The sequence below is a fragment of the Solanum pennellii genome, chromosome 4, assembly GCF_001406875.1.
Source record: "Solanum pennellii chromosome 4, SPENNV200".
NCBI classification, from domain to species: Eukaryota; Viridiplantae; Streptophyta; class Magnoliopsida; order Solanales; family Solanaceae; genus Solanum; species Solanum pennellii.
In genome coordinates, this window is record NC_028640.1 from 56676069 (window position 1) to 56683136 (window position 7068).

Sequence of the window (7068 nt, forward strand, 5' to 3'; positions counted from 1 at the left end):
AAAAATGTTGTGGAGGATTCAAAAGGAGGAACAAATCGATTATCAAGTAAATCAAGTGTTGCAAGTTCATCCGGAGTTGATATTTGAACATACATTCTGAATTATAAAATTAATTAAAGATGAAAACACAAAATTATGTATCTCAACAGAAAAAAATGTGTACAAGACAATGAAAGAGTGAAATGTGAAATTGTTATACTTAATTAACATACCTATGTAATTTAAAAGGTGATATGAATGTTACCTCAGTGAACAACATGTCAAACTTTGTCTTTACAATCACGACTCTCCAATTGCATATCCGAGGAATATAATTCCCTTCTTTAACAATAATTTCTTGATTTACTTTAGAGGAACATTCATTAGTCCATACATTTAGTGCATATGGCATTTTGGATACCTAATACACCTGTTTATCCGAGTTGAACTCCTACCCGTGCTAGTGATTTCATCACCTTGGAGAATGCAAGTCATCCCCATGGAAACATTTGATATCTACCACCTTCAAACGTTAAGAATTTGTCGATTGATATGGGAGTATCACAATGTTGAGAGAAAACAAATGTATGGATAAAATACAAGATCATCATTAGAAAACGTTGAACTTAACGACTCTTGTGTACACTGGTTTTTGCAATAGGGAAGTACTTTAGGAATAACATGTTCGGTGTGGGTTTTGGAAATTTAAAATCTTTCACATTTCCTATGCATTTCAAACTAGTTATGATTGTAAATTTATTGATACTAATATGCAACATATTTTCATTTGAAGCACATTAGGGTTGTCATGTTGCAACTCCAAAAGAAACAAATACTTGGTGATTCGTCCTTCATAATTACATTTCAGGATGTTGAGGTGTGGTCCAAAAATGCTATTCTTGAATAAGTCAATACACTAATCCCCTATGGACACTTTGAATTCTTCGAAGAAATTCATGTTGTAGGTAGCTCCAAATTTTAATGAGTAGATTTTTTATCTATTTAATAATATATTTCATATAGAGGAATAAAATAATAGACAAATTTGAACCATGAACAAACTACATTTCATATGATACATGAGTATGACACACCAGAACAACTACAGAATGTCTTGATCATATATCATGAACATACTATATTGTATAGAATAGTACAATATTAATACTATAACAACTCATTCAACATATAAGAACTTTATCATCTATTTGTAAAATACAGAACAAACATTATACATAACTGTAATAATTAAATATACTATACATAATTTAGACTACAATACATCTTAACTATTTATTTGATACATAGTTATAGAAAATGTATATGATACTTATTTAAAATGAAAAGACTATGTAAACGTGCCAAGATTTTGATACACATTGTATATGATATATGAAAAATAATATTCGTATCATTTATGTAATATCTTTATTGTGTATCATAACTAACTATATGATATGATACATCATTTGTAACTTGATACATTCATAAAACTTAAAATTATTCAACGAATAAAGAACAGAAATATAATAGAAATGTAAACATCTAATTTAAGTATATTATACATAATTTACATTATAATGTGTCTTAACTGTTTGTATGATACATATTTAAAGAAAATGTTATTTAAATTATATAATTTGTGGAATGTTAATGTGTGATAAACAAGTTATAAGATACATCAGTGAGAACTACAGACAGAACATCAAAGTGGACTTTATCATTTGATACATTTCTAACACCTATTCAATAATTATAATAAAATTAGGGTTTTAATGTATCAACATAGTACCCTTAACGCACTATCAAACTGAATATAAGAACATCACAATACAATATTGTATCAATTTTTTCTCTAAATACACTATATATCATATTACATTATAAATAATGTATCAACTTTTTCGATCAAACACACCATAGACCATATCAAAACATTTAAAAAATGTAAATAGTTGAAGAACACACACTTTGGGTCGTGTAGGTCGGGAAATTGTTGGTGAAGCTTTTTTTTGTTTGGGGGGGGGGGGCGGCATTGTCTTCGGAATAAGAAGGTACGTACTTCATTGAAGTGTCGTAGCGAGAAATTTCATGAAAGGTGTTCAAACTTTTAATAGTAATTTTTTTAAAAAAAAAATGATAATTTAAACTACCAAAACAAATAATCAATTTAAGAAATATTTAATCAAATATAATAATATTTTTAATATAATTACAACTGTATAATTTAAAACTAACATAAAGAAATAAGCTATATTGAAAACATAATTAAAAAATATTATAACAATTGTAGTCGACGAGGTTTCATATCCTGAAACGTTTTTATAATACTCATTAGAAAATTGTACGAAATATTTTCTTTTCTTCATAAGGCACTATACAACCGTCTAAAAACACATCATTCATTCGATTTTGCAAGTCATTTTTAACATACTTCATTGGTGAGAAATCTCTTTCAACGATTGCAATGGCAACTGGCAAAACCAAAACAAATTTCACTAAGAGAAATATAAGTTGATAATATAAGTTTTTCTTTGTCTCTACCAATTTTATTGAAAGTTCACCAAGTCCATCTAAATAAGAGAATCTTTTATCAGTATTACGTACGTTGATAATGAAATTGGTTGATACTAATCAGAGTTGAATAGACGCATTGCTTTAGCATATATGATTGAGGGTATTCTATAATATCTGGTTAATAAGGACCAAGTTTAAGATATGTCCTTGTTTCATCACGAAGATTTAGATCATGATTTAAAGTTGAAGTTCTTTTTGCTGGATTAATTTCTAGAGTATTTAAATCAATGCTTTGTCTTTTTAGAAGAATGTGACAACAACTCTATTGATGTATCATTTTTTCTTTATTTGGTTGACTTAGAGAAGTCAAACCTTTTTTTGTATTCTATTATAATAATTCTTCATGTCTATTGAAATTTGAAACTAAAATATTAAATTGGTTATTTTGTTATAAACAAAAGAACGAGAACAAAAAAAAAATAGAATTATTGAGATTCTATTCTTAATAATATGGTGAAATAATTTAGATAAATGTGTCTCCTATTTATATAGAAAGAAAACCTTATTTCATAAGGAAAAGGTATTAAAATTTAAAAAAAAAAACCTTATTCCACAAGGAAAAGGTATTAAAATTGGATAAGGTCTTGAAAAATACCCCAAGTTTGATCGAATTTGTTGTTGCGGTACTAAACTTTCATGTGGACCTATTACCTTCCTCGATTATTTAATACTGTATTTTTAAACATATATTTTTTCCAACATGGACATAAAAAATAATGCAATGAAGGTAAAAAAATATTTTCGACCTGATTTCATCGTCATGTAACAGTCAATGAAGAAAGAATTGGGACCAGAAAACTTTATCGTAGTAACTTGGAATTACCCAACCTAGACCAAATTTGGAAGATATTGGATTCATTAAGGTGTAGAGAAAATCTAGTAATGAATAAGAGATCTAATTGTTAGTTTTATTACATGAGTGGATAGCTAAGATGATAAAGAATGTGTAGCACTTTACGGAATCGAATGTGTACATTCTGTCTGCGCTAAGGCCGCTATAGCGGGATGCATCTGCTGGAGCAGGAGAGAAGCATTTTAAAGTCACTTATAAACCCTAAAACGACCCTATTTGGTATTTTTAGAATTTTACGACTAAGGAGACGACCCCGAGGCGAGTTCTTAACAGTTTTTCACCATTTTTGAGGTTAAAGGTAATGTTTTAAGTCTCTGAATACGTTTTTCGGTACGTAGAACCTATTTCCTTAGGTTATTATCAATTGGAAGGGTTTTGATCTAAGAATTATGTTGGAAAAAGCCCTCTTTGGGTATAATGATCTTAGGTTTGATCCAGGATTATTGGGTTTGTTGTAAACCGAATAATTATACCTTTGATTATTGATCCTTGAATATATCATTGTTGTAGACCTAGACTAAGTGGACAGAATCCGGAAAGGGAAGACTCAAGTGCCTTAGGGGATACAAGCTTGGATTCGACGTAAGTGATTGTTGTGATTTTATGTGGTGTGGTATATGTTTGGTTGTTGCTTCATTATAATGGATGTACGTATGTGAATGTTGCATTATTGATCACATGCTTTGTAAAAGAATATGAAAGAATAATTTGTAAATCATGAATCACCTCTTGTTCTATGATCTTGATGATGTACTTGTGCTTTATTGTGGTGTGTGAGAGGGGATCGGATTATCACGTTCCGGCAAGCTAACTTGGATCAATTGCATCTTCAGCATAAATATTGGATCGGGTTACTACGTTGTGGCACAACTATGGGATCGAATTTTCATGTTCTAGTAAGCTAACTGGGATCGTGTACCACGCCGGTGCACTAACAGTTTGAGTTGGGATTCCATGAGAGGACCATTGCATTGGGTTCCGTGAGAGGAACAATTACTTGTCATAATTGTATTTATTGTTGATGAACTATGACTTATGAATTCTCAAATAGTTCTACTTAGTGTGAGCGGGGGAGTGGACTCCATTCATGCATTGCATAAGTGAACTTTTAGAGTGGTTGCGGTGTGGTTGCCTTATGATATGAAGATTGTGTTACTCAATGTTGTTGATATTCGGTATGTTACATGGTTATATTATTGCTTTGACTTATATATGTTTCACTTATTGGGATAGTCACGTGATCCTACCTGTACACGGTGGTTGTGTACTAATTCTGCACTTGCTTTTATTTTTGTTGAGTATAGGGCATCTTCTGGCGGCTATTGACAGACCTTGTTTAGAAGATTAGTAACTATTTCGAATTCAAGGGTGAGCTAGTTCTTCCAGTCTGCCTTGAGTTCTCCTTGTTTAAGTCCACTCTTTTTGGACCCAGACTATTGGTTAAGTTGTTAGTTTCGGGGTTGTAACCCTTGTTCTTAGACTTGTCGTTGTTAGAGTTTTGGTACATTGACTTTCAGGTTCTAGGCGTATTTTCTACATTGTTTTAGTTTATTTAACTTGTTTTCATAACTTAAATTTCTTAGTTTTAGATTATTTGCTTTAGTTGGATGGTATTAGTGGTTTTCCCACTGGAGTGTTAGTGTGGGTGTCAATAACGACAGTTTGGGACAAGACAAAATAGCACATATATACCTTTAGAATACACTATTAATTAGTTCATGGGATAAAAAATATACTATTTAATAGTTCAGGGAGGTAATAGGTCCTCAAAAAAGTTTAGTATCGCAACAACAATTCGACCAACGTTGAGGTATATTTCAGACCTTTATCTTTATTAAAATTTAAGGAAATAATTCAATTTTAATTGAACAAAATCTACAAGGAAAAAGTATTAAATTTAATAAAATCTTATTCTACAAGGAAAAAGGTATTAAAATTTAAGGAAATAATTCAATTTTAATTGAAAAAAAGTAATTAAAGGAAGAGGGATATGAAACTGCGTCCATAGAATCATTCATAAAACAATTAACCACCAAGCTACTAAATATTTATGTTAAAATTGGGCATGTTCATTTACTTAATTAAATTCAACCCTGTGGGGATTCAAACTGGGGCAAAGAGTAGGATTGCGCCAGCTATTGCGAACTCCGCTGCACATTACTTACTTATTTGATGTGGTCCAAATTCTATATATACCAATATTAAATCAAAACTTTACGTGTTCATTGTTCACATTTTCAATATTCTTATTCTTCATTGCTAGTGGGTCATGCAAAGTTTAGATTTGTTTTTAGCTCATTTATGATCATCAGAATCATATATTTGATCAATGTTAGAAGAGTTTATTTGAGTAATACTACTACTACTACAAGAAGGAACCTTGATCCATATATATTAGGAAATAAGGAAGGAAAAAATTGATGAAGACGACAATGGAGAAGACGAACAGTACCTATTAAGTAGTTTGAAATTCACATTGATATGAAAATTGTAACCAGAAAAATTGTGCAGTGAAATCATCGAGAGATTAAAGTAGTTTAAAAAAGAAGTGGGTAAAGGTGAGTTATGGCAGAGATGTTTATGTATTTGGCTATATTGAAAATTGGGGAAAATAATGAATTTTTGTAATATTTTAAAAATATAGGAAAATAGAAAATAAGATAAGTAAAGGTGCGTGCATATATAGTTTTTCCAATTAAACAAACGAAAAGTAAAAGTCTAATTTAAATAAGGAACCTTAATATAGTAAATTCACCATTTTACTCTTATTAATTGATAGAATCCCAAACGTACATATATATATACTCACTACGTTTTTAATGACATTAACTCAATATTAATAAATTAATGATATAATAAAAAAATGGACGATGGAATATATATTTTAGGTCGAACATCAACCATCCTTACCTTTCAATTTATTTTCAATATAATTACGATGTCAATGTTCCTTAGCTCTCCTAATTGTTGAATTTTACCAGTTACATAATTGTTAATACATCGTAAAAAAGTTAAAAAGAGATTGATTTTACAACCTTTCTTCCTAAAGTAAAATCACATACTAAAGAAGTTAAAAAGTTGTAGAATAAATTGTAAAAAAAAAAAAGTGGTCATGCAGTATGCTTTTTCACATTTTTTTGGATAATATTCGGGAATGAGCAAATGATATCAAAGAAAGAAAGATAAATAGTGGATAATATATCTCACTCTTTTGGAAATTTTGGAATGTCATCATTAAAATGGGTATTCATCCATATTACTCATATTAAATGAATTGGATATCCAACTCATTTGAAAATAGGTAAAAACGAATAATACGCATATTATCCATGTAAAAATGAATAGTTAAATAAATAAAATGATAAAAGCAAATAAAAAAAAGTGATAATAGGTTAGGTAGTAAAAAAGATTCTTTCCTTAAAAAAAAAACTATAAAAATATGTTTTTTTTAACATTTAATTTGGGGTTGGAGGCTGGTAGGGGTGAGGGGGGGTCTAGGGGATGGGGTGATAAAAAAATTCAAAAAAAATAAAAATATTAATGAAAAAATAAAAAAATTGGTTAATTTTATTTTGGGGATGGGATGTTTGGGGGGTAATGGGTCTGGTTAATTTTTTTAAAAAAATTCAACGAACGTTATTTTTTTTTGGATGGAGGTG